The 11,097-nt window shown below is 43.3% G+C and overlaps 1 non-coding gene across 1 annotated transcript; it reads left to right on the top strand.

Moving 5' to 3' along the window:
- The first annotated feature begins 10,612 nt into the window (after positions 1-10,612).
- Positions 10,613-10,685, top strand: TRNAV-UAC (transfer RNA valine (anticodon UAC)). Its single transcript has one exon. It is a non-coding gene; the product is annotated as a tRNA-Val (tRNA).
- Positions 10,686-11,097: the final 412 nt, after the last annotated feature.

The following is an 11,097-nucleotide window of genomic DNA, read 5'->3' on the forward strand; positions in this document are numbered from 1 at the left end:
TACAACTACCTCAAAACTAGAGACAACCATAAGTTCCAGAAAAATCAAGCTGCATGGAAGTCCAACAAACAAAGATGTAAAGAAGAAATACTCATCCAGACAGGTAGGAGGGGCAGAGCCAGGGCAGAGGACATGGTGTGGTGGCAGCCGTGGCTGTGGTGGCAGTGGTGGCATTGGGAGTGGCAGGCCAGTGGAAACTGCAGTCACATGTTTTAAAAAGTGGGGAGAGACACCTAGGAAGCATTCCCAGCTCCTTACCAGACTGCACAGTGCACAGTCCCAGTACCAGGGAAAATCAAGTGCGGGTTGGGGCAGAGGAAGAAATTGCCGGTCTCTCAGCAGACTCTGCTTGTTTAAAGGGCCCCCACAGTCCTAGAATATCCGCAGACCCACCCACTCTAGGAACGACAGCCAGGGCAACAGCTAGAGAGGAACCAGTCCCATACAAAAGTGGGAGAAGTGCCTGGAAAAGGGGCAAGTGCTGAGCAAGCAGCATCATTCCCTCTCTGACCCCTCCCCGACATATGGCACCACAACATGGTGAAACAGGTTGACCTATACTGACAAATACCTAAGGCTCCACCCCTTACAACATAACAGGGGTGACAGCTCTACCTAAGACACAGAGGCAAACAAACACAAGAGCCTGTCAGAGAAGTATGGCCCAAAAAGGGGAACAGATTAAGGTTCCAGTGGGAGAAATAAGCAATGAGGAGATAGCCAACCTAACAGATGAGGAGATAGCCAACCTAACAGATGCAGAATTCAAAACACTGGTGATAAAGATGCTCACAGGCTTGACAGATATGCTTGAGTATGGCAAACACATAAGGGAAGAAGTGAAGGGTATGCTAAATGAAATAAAGGAAAACCCACACAAAACCAATGGTGAAGGGAAGGAAACCAGGGTTCAAATCAATGATTTGGAACATAAGGAAGAAAGAAACAGTCGACCAGTATAGAATGAAAAAACAAAAATTGAAAAAAATGAGGAGAGGCTTAGGAACCTCTGGGACAACTTTAAACATGCCAACATCCAAATTACAGGGGTGCCAGAAGGAGAAGAGGAAGAGCAAGAAATTGAAAGCTTATGTGAAAGAATAATGAAGGAAAACTTACCAAATTTGGCAAAGGTGTAGGGGCTTCAGCTATTCTCTGTAGGAAGCTTCAGCTATTCTCTGTAAGAAGTTTCAGCTATTCTCTGTAAGAAGTTGCAAAGGTCTGCTAAAAGGTCTTATCTAGGGACTAGAGGGGGGAATGTTACAGCCGCTCGGTGATTTACAAGCTGGGAGACCCCAGCTCAGCTCCTTCCCATAGCTCCTACCTCCTTCTATTTGCTTATGATTTGTTTATAACCCTTGTAAAGTTATATTTTACAGGATATCTAGCCTTTTGAAGATAATTGTTTTACAGAGAGTTCGACCCTGACTGAAGAGCTGCAGCTGCTGCAATCAGAGATAACTTTATAGCCCTACGAACTTTTGTTCCTGTTACAACACTCCTGCAGCACTATCCTGCTTCCCCTACCCCGCTTCCCAAGGCTGCTTTCCGCCAAAGAAGATATAAAGCCCTTAGCCCCTATATAAACCCTGCCCTAAACGTCATTTGGGGTTGGTGCCTATTTTTTGAGACGCTGGTCTCGGACTGGCCACCCGCAATAAAACCCCTCTTTCTTGCTCTATTCACTGTCTCAGAGTGTTCAGTCTTGCCTCTGTAGCCACAACAAAAGAAATAGACATATATGGGAAGGTTCTGGGTCTGAGCAGAAAAAAAAAAGAAAAAAAAGAAATAGACATACAAGTCCAGGAAGCACAGAGAGTCCCAAACAAGCTAGACCCAAGTAGTACCACACCAAGACACATCATAATTAAAATGCTAAAGGTTCAAGATAAAGAGAGAATCTTAAAAGCAGCAATAGAAAAGTAGAGCGTTCCCTACAAAGGGGTGCCTATAAGACTATCAGCTGATTTCTCAAAAGAAACTTTGCAGGCAAGAAGGGACTGGCAAGAAGTACTCAAGGTGATGAAAAGCAAGGACCTACAACCAAGACTACTCTATCCAGCAAAGCTATCATTTAGAATGGAAGGCAGATAAAGTGCTTCCCAGACAAGGTAAAGGTAAAATAGTTCATCATCACCAAGTCATTATTATATGAAATGTCAAAGGGACTTACTTAAGAAAAAGAAGAGCAAAACTATGAACACTAAAATGACAACAAACTCACACCTATCAACAACTGAATCTAAAAAATAAAAACAAAATCCAATGAAGCAAACCAGAATAGGAACAGAATCATAGGTGTAGGGGTCATTTGGAGGGTTATCAGCTGGGAGGGGAGGGGGAGAAATGGGGATATGGTGCAGGGATTAAGAAACATAATCGGTTGGTACAAAATAGACAGAGAGAAGTTTAGAATAATATAGGAAAGGATGAAGCCAAAGAACTTATATTCATGACCCATAGACATGAAAGAAGGGGGTGGGATTGCTGTGGGAAGTGGGGTACTGGGCAGAGGGCAGCAAAGGGGAAAAACTGGGACTACTGTAACAACACAATCAATAAAATATACTTAAAAAACCCCACTTCCTGGTTATTGAAAAAGCAGGTACAAGGTTCCTCAAGCCTTCTTTTTGCCACTATTATCCCCCTCCTGTCAACTATTTTTGTATTCATAAACAGAGAAAACAAAGAATAGTTTCTTAGAGAAATGTTGAAAGTATTACCTAAAACAAGGCCTGGGAAAGATCTGTGGCTTTCTTTTCAAAACCCTCAGACAACTAAGAACTTACGGTGAAGACTTTGGAAAACCTTTTCAACAATTTCCTTTGAGCACTTATTTTTGTCTTGGTTTCATTCATATATTCATTCAACAAATATCTGTAGAGCTTCTATTGTGTATCACACACTGTTGTAGATCCTGGGGATATATCAGTTAACAGAACTGACAATGTCTCTTCCCTCATGAAGTTTATAGCCTAGTGGGGGAAGTAAATATTCATCAAATAAATGTAAAAGTGCAAAGAAGTACATGTATCATGAGACTGAATCAGGTCACACACAAAAAGTTTCTCTGAGGAAGTAACCTTTGAACTGACATCTGCAAGGTGAACACAGAGTAATTAGGTGGTGTTGACAGGACAGAGTCAAGCACACACTTGAGTTAAGGCTCAGTGACCTGGAACAGTAATGGAGTCCATGATCAGGAGACTTTTAAAGGAGAACCCAGGGCTTCAAATATAGGTTTTAGTTTACTAAACCCGAAGTTAGTGTTTTCACAAACATTCCAAAGAGTGCACAATCTGTGATTTTCATTTCCATAAAAGTCTCTAAAACACTGCTTCTCAAACTTTAATGTTTGTATGTTACCTGCAGGTCTTGTTAAAACACAGATTCTTGGGCCCAGCCCCTTCAAGGTTCTAATTCAGTAGGTCTGGAGTGGTGCTCATGAGTCTGTATTTCTATTAAGCTTCCAAGTGATGGTGACAAATACTTTGAGTGGCACTGCTCTACAACACTGTATGGTTATTTGTTTGAATCGCTATTTCTTTTTCAACTCACCCTTTCATGACTTTTAAAGTCAAACTATATCTATTCTACAACATTCTTGTGTTTTTTTTTTTTTTTTTTTTTGGTCAGATCAGTAGATTTCAAATATTTGGAAAGAATGAGAGAAATACCAATTATAAGCAAACTGAGGTTATCAGTAATGTATTGAAACTTCACTAACCTGCCCCAGTGAGGTGGACTGTCATTCTTACTGACTGAAAAGTCTGATTCACAGAGCAGTTTCAAGGAAACATAATATAAATTAACCTGATGTAAGGCCAGGAAATTTCTATATGTTTAATGACTCTTTACTTAAATAGGTAGGTAAGAACTTTTTGTAATGAACACTTCCATATCATGAATGAAGCTTTGGATTTTACAGTGAGATAAAAATAACCTTCCTTTTTAGGTCTCTGTTTCTTACTACAGAACACAATTCCGGCTGATAAGCCATGTTCCTGATGATGCGGCTAAGTGCAAAGGACACTGAAAATGAGTTGGTGAGAGAGCTGAGATTTCTCTGGATTGCTTTGCCTGAGAAAACTGTGAAGTCAATGCAGAACCTAGAGAAAAATATTGTCATTTAAAAAAATTTAAAATGAAGTCTGTGCATGAAAGAGTAGGAGGATTAGGATAGGGAACCAGGAGTAAGGTCTTGACATTTCAAGGAAATGTCAGCTCAGCCAATTACAACCCAGGGAACTTGGGCAACTTAATAACTTCTCTGAGCCTCAGTTTTCTCATTTAAGAAATGAGGATAATAATATATAAATGGAATGATCTAAGTGGAAAGTTCTCCATAAACTACAAAGTGCTAAGCAAATATTAACTACCATTTCTAGGAGGGAGCCTACAATTTCCAAGTGGATACACATCCTAGAGAAGAAATATGGTGTAGCCTGTGGGTCAGGATGTGCCTGGGAACATAATAGAATGTGGTTCTAGAGTCACACAGCCTGGGATCATATTCTAGCTCCATCATCTAGCAGCTGTGTGTGAGTTTGGGGAAATTACATAACCTGTCTGTGCCTGTTTTTTAGAAAACCAGGACAGTAACAGTACCCACCACACTGGGTTGATATAAAGAATAAATGAGTTAATACAACACATTGTGGCAGCCACTGACACAATAGTTACCTAACCAATATCCATTCTCCCTTTCTTTCTTACTGATAAAATCCTAATTTTGTTGTAGGTGGCAATGGGTTTGGCCAACAAAACTTGATTTTCTAGGTTCCCTTGCAGTTCAGGCTATCCATGTGCAATGTAAGTAGAAATCTATTAGCTAACGCTCCCAGAAAAGCTTTCTTCCTGGAAAGGAAGACCAGACCAGCTGTCACGAGCCCATTCCTCTTTGCCTTTCTGCCATCCTTCCTGGAACCAGGACGTAATGCCTGCAGTGGAGCAGCCCTCTTGAGCACGTTAGGAAAAGAGCCTCCATCGGAAAATGATGTTGCGGAAAGATAAGAGGAGCGTGAAACATGACAGTGTGAAGCTGCTTCTTTCCTGAATTCATATCACATAAGATAAAAACCAACCCTCTGTGTTAAGTCTGCTCTTTCATTTACCTTACTACCTACAGCCAAATACATTTTCTAACTAATACACTTATAAAGCAGTTTGAGTGCCTGGGATCATATAGTTAGCTATCCAATAAATGTTAGCTATTATTATTTTCCCCGTTTTCTGGACCCTAACCAGGTGGCTAGCAAATACAGTATCTCCCTCATTTTCTTGCAACTGTGCCTCAATTTTCCTTTTGAAATCAACCCTCTCCCTATTTTCAACCCTGTGGTTTGCATGAGATTGACCCCACTCTAAGTGCAGGCCCTGATTGGTTTATGTCAATTAGCATGAGCCCACTTCCAAAGAAACAGTAACTATCTAGGGATGGGCACGTAACTCAGGCCTAAGGCAGTTAGCACATCCTTTTCTGGCAAAAGGGAGCATTCCTGTGAGCTCCTTGTAGCTAAAGACAGGCAATACCATTGAATCTCAGGGTTCCTGGAGAGAGTGCTGGGACACAAACTCACTCTTCCCCCTAGATGTGATGCTCTAAGCAAAGCTGTTACCATGAGGAGAGCCAGTCTAGGGGGTGCAACTGATACATGGAGAAAGGCAGACCAAAAGAAAGGCAGGGAAATGGAGCTGGAGCCCTCCATCGTAAACTGCCGGATGAAATTTTACCTTTGGAATGTTCAAGTCAGATTCATTTGAGACTGGTTTTGCTAACTCAATTTGGGCTGAATCCTCTGTCACTTGTAACCACAGATTCCTTCTGATACTGTTAGATGAAAAAAAGAATTTAACATAAACATTACATACCTTGAGGGGAACTTTCCAAACTCTGCTCTAGTGTGTCTATTTAATAAAATCTATAGTCAAGTACAATATAAATTCATACCCAAATCACCTCTCCAGAAGAAAAGAACAGCAATAAAATCTACAATTTGCAATTGTGCAAATTCATTCAAACTTCTCTTCGAACAAAACAAACAAACAAAAAAGCCCAGTTTCTGTTTTTTTGTAAATATGCTCAGGAGGACTCCTTTAAGAATAGATGTGCATCTAGGTTTTAGAATAAACGTTGGACCCACAGTCAGACACTGGAAACCTATGACTAATACTAAAATAATATTCAGACAGTTGTCATGGCAGCCTGCTCAATCTGCACAAAATAGAATCTACTTCATTTTAACAAGATTCAGCAGAGAAAAGCTACTAGTCTTCAGATAGCTTCTGATTTAACCTACTAATTAGTTTTGGTTTTATGATTACATATAGACTTCAAACTGTACCCTAATTGCATACCAAAAGTCACTATATGATTTTTGTTAAGCACCTGCACCACTCTTGAAATATTCCCATCAAGCTTAGAGGCAAGTCCCATTGTGTGCACAGTTGAATCCACTTGAAAATCTAAAGAGGACATTAAGTGTTGGGGAAGTGGAGGGAGTAGCCAATTTCATTTCTGTCACTAATTACCATTGGCTAGACACTGCTATCAGACATTTTCTTTTAAGTGGGGTTCTGCAGGAGTGGGGAGTAGCCAAATTGTTCTGTGCTCAGTTACATAGTCCCAGAAGAGTGACTTTAAAAACTAGAGGCATTGCAAGACATATAAATAAGGGAGGGGAAGACAATGTATTTTGAGCTGATCTCTTTCTCTCTTGAGTGGCTATCTCTATCAAATCTAAACTCATTGAATGTGTTGTGGGGGACTTGGGGGATTATAGATAGGCAGCTTTCTGAAGATCACCATGCCCCCCCCCACTGCCTTCTCCACTTCTGAGTTTCTTTTTTAAGAGAGAGGAGATAGGGTCTAATTAAAATTCAATAACGTCCTAAATTAGGAAAACTACATAAAACCATTATCATACATTAACTTCTTGCAACAAATTAGTTCTTTGGGTTCATTAATGTTCTTCAAATGCCTTAAGATGGGGCCTATCGTACACTTCTTTGTAAAACTCCCACACTGCCCAACATTGTGCTTCTAGATATATCAGGGACATGTGATAATAAACCTGTCAGGGGACTGGAACACTCGGCAGTACCTCTGTAGCTGGTGGGCAGATTAAAGACACTGTCAAAATAGTATGTGTGTTACATGCCATGGAGTTGTCTCTGACTCACGCAGGAACAGGTGGAGGGCTGGGTTTTGATGGGAATGCAGACAATTCATTTAGGGCAGGATTTTTCAACCACAGCACTACGGACATTTAGGACCAGGTAAATCTGTGTTGTAGGCGCTGTTCTGTGCAATGCAGGATGTTCCACCACATCCCTGGTCTCTACCCTCTAGATACCAGTAGTACCCAAACCCCTCCCCCAGTAATGGCAACAAAAAGTGTCTGCAGACATTGCCAATAGCCCCCAAGACCTTGTCCCCCCCAGGGGATATTTTGGGTTGTCATGACCGAGGGAGGGGTGCTGTGGGCATCCAGTGAGTAGAGGCCAGGGATACTGTGAAACATCCTATAATATATAGGTCAGGTTTTTACAACCAAGAATTACCCAGTCCCAAATGTCAATAAGGCTGTGTTCTAGCCTGGGTCTAGATCTATAAGGGCACAGATGTAGGTAGGTGGGCAGATGTGGGAGGTACTTGTGGAAGCTCTCTTCTGATTGTTTCCACTTTTTCATGGAAACAGGAAGCAAGTTCATCAGCTGCAAGATTGGGGAAGGAGGTATAGGAAGTTTAAGGAAACAAGATATGACAATGTCCTTAAGGAAAGGTGGACAATGAATGGACAGGGGAAGTGGGCATGTTTCTGGGCCACATCAAGGGCTCGCCTGAGGTAAGTAGTCAAGAATTTAATATGAAACCCATAGGTCTGAATGTGTGTTCTTCTTGAGGCCACATTCAGGGGTGAAGTAAGGAGAACTGAATTTAGCAGATTGTGCACAAAAGCAAACGGGTGATAAAAATGACCAAAGAACTTGAGCAGAGTAAGAAGACAGAGGGATTCAAGCACCTATGAAAAGGTAGATGGGCAAAAAACAACAAATATCCATTGCAATAGACTAGTTTTAAATGTTTTGAACATGATGAACTGAAAAAGGGGAAAAATAAGGTGAGCTCTATCATATCAAGGTAATGATTCACTTTATTTAGCAAATACTTGAGTACTCATTGAAAGACATAGTATAGTTTTTCTAAATAAAACCAGGTCAGCTGAGCTTCAGCTTGGTGTTTGGGACTATAGTCTCTTTGGTTGAGCCAAACACTGGTGAAGCCACAGTTAATATATGAGAAATCAGAGGACTCAAAAAACCCTGAAGTGACTTGTAGTCTTTATTTACTAGTTTATGTATTTGTCTCATAGTTGTTGAGGTGTTTTGGGCATACCTGGGGGTGACAGGCCTCAAAATCCAACTGAAGAGACTGAAGTGGCAGGCAAAACTGTGGCCATCTTAGGCACTATCCACCACTCCATCAGTTTCAAGGGAAACTGATCAACAGTTATTTCCATAGGTCCTTGGTTCCTGCTTTTGAGGATTTCATTTAAAAATTACAAAAGATAAAGAAGTATCCATTTCCTCACTGCGTGCATACAAAATATTACAAGAGACCATGGCACTCTTATGGGAAAAACATGTAGCCTTTCTGGACAGGGGCCTCCCAATATCACTTAGGTGTCATGAACCCAGTCCTGGCACTCACCAGAGTGGCCTCAGACAAAGGCACTCAATATCTTTGGCTTCAACTTCTGCTGAAAAAGAGATAGCAATATTTACTATGGTTACCTCATAGGAATGAATGTATGTGAAAGTGCTTTGTAAACCATACTGCACTTCACTAATTATAGACCATAACTACACCTTAAAGGCGGCAGGAAGTGGAACATGTCTCCCTCCTTGTCAAAATGGAGAAAAGCAAGAAGAGTTTTTCACTAAAGGCAGAACCCTATGTTGCATGCGTCAGAGGTACACTAGCTTCTTTCCTTCATATACATGTGGGGAGTAGACTAAAGCTTGCACTTGGTGAACCCACCCTTATAGCAAGGGTAGACAGAAAGCTGGAGGGAGAGTAAAGCATTCCCTAGAGACACAAACCCCAAACACAATATAATTTTAGGCCCAGTTTTGGGCAGCCTTGTTAGGAACTCACAGGGATTTGGAAACAGGTGGGATATATTTATCACCGAGCATTCCGGAGTCCCTGTGGCTCACTGACTCTTACATGGCATATAACTACCTCCATTTTCCCACCTGGATAGTTGGGATAACATTTAGATCCAGAGGGGAAAGTGGGGGTGTCTAGTCCAACCCATGCATTCCATAAAGCAGGATACTGAGGCTTGGGAGATGAACCGACAAGTTCAAGAGCACACAGCTACTGAGTAGCCAAGAGAGGACTGGAAGCCATTATGCCCCTCAGATTAGCGCAGCTTCACACACCTGTTTTCTTTCAGGGCGTTAGCTGAAGGGGTTGCTTTCATACAACCAGCAGCATTTCTCCATTCTGCTAGCTTCAGAGGAAGATGCCAAAGAAAAGAACAGCGGCAGCCTTCAGCCATGTCCCACTCAGCACTTAAAAGATGCCCTCCCAATGGTTTTAAGTGGTTCTCAAGCTTGATAGGATGGTGACAAAGATCTGTCCAGAGGCACGGAGGCGGAGGGGGGAGGCAGCAGGGGGTGTGAGTGAATGGCACTGACAACGAAAACCAAGAAGGAAACCAGACAGGTACCCTTTGGAATGGAGAGCCCCAGCACCTTATTCTAGGGATCACGGTCCTGGAAGCACAGCACCAGGCTCATGCGTTTAGTGCTCTGAGGTCCCCGTTTCGGAATTGTTAATAACTTACGAACAAAAGGCCTGGCAATTTTTATTTGGCATTGGGACCCTCAAATTTTGTGTCTGCTCCTGCTTCACACACACACCCTAGCCATAAAGGGGGGTGTCCTGTCTACGCCACCCCAACCCCACCCGAGCCGAGAGCAAAGAGAAGTCCTGCAGTATTAGCCCCGCTCGAGAGAAGGCTGTGGAGAAAGTCAAGGGAGCTTACATTCTGTGCCGAGAGGCCGACTCACGAGTGGCCTTTCCCAACCCTGGCAAAACCAATGCCGATATAAAAGGGACCTCCGCTCCCCAGCTCACCCCAGACCCCACGCTGCCTAAATCTTTGGATCCCAATATGGTTCCTGTCCGCTCTCCAAACGGCCAGAAGCGGTTCAGTGTGCCCGTCGGGAAAATGGGGAAAGTGCGGACCCCTCACCAGCGAAGGGAAGCTGCCAGAACGGTCTGTGCCCCGGCCATGATCCGCTTTCGCCCGCTGGGGCCGCCTCGCTGACGCCCCGAGTGAGGGAAAGTTTGGGGACGGACGACTAGCTGGGGCACTCTAGGCCGCGGGTAAACCTAGCCGCAAGTACAACAAATTCGGCGCGCAGGTACGATCCAAAACGTGAGAGCCTCGGCTGGATCCTGGGAGCCGGGCGGGGCCACGGCGGGGGTGGAGCTACGTCAGAGAGGCGGGGTTCCAACGGGGCGGGGGCGGGGGCGGGGCGGATAGCTCTGATGCGTGACTATGACTTAATAAATGATGGGATCTCCCTAAGCGGAGGTTCCATAGTGTAGTGGTTATCACGTCTGCTTTACACGCAGAAGGTCCTGGGTTCGAGCCCCAGTGGAACCACAGCTATATGCTTTTCCGATTTCTTTTAACTATTCGTTGAGTTGTCTGGATTAAAAGATAGAAACACGACGTACTTCCCCTGCTCCCTCCCTTTAAAAAAATTTATTTAATTTATTTTTTTAGAATGCTTTTATCTTAGAAGCATAATGACAGATACCCGGCTCCTCCCATCCCGGCAGCCAACGTCCCAACTGAAAAACAGCAAAGGTGGGGGGCCCCGGCAGTGCCGTAATTTGAAGGGTACGGCTCGCTGGGGCCTTACTCCCACCTTTCCTCAGGTGCTCCAGGGCGGCCTAGGACATTGGGCACTCGAGGGAAGCAAGATCACCCTGCAAGCCAGAACAGGCCGGTCCCCCAAAGCCTACAAGTAAAATATTGGCAATACCACAGTTCTTTGCTGTTCAAATATTGA

The sequence above is a fragment of the Furipterus horrens genome, unplaced genomic scaffold (assembly GCF_987537825.1).
Source record: "Furipterus horrens unplaced genomic scaffold, mFurHor1.1.pri manual_scaffold_17, whole genome shotgun sequence".
Taxonomy (NCBI): domain Eukaryota; kingdom Metazoa; phylum Chordata; class Mammalia; order Chiroptera; family Furipteridae; genus Furipterus; species Furipterus horrens.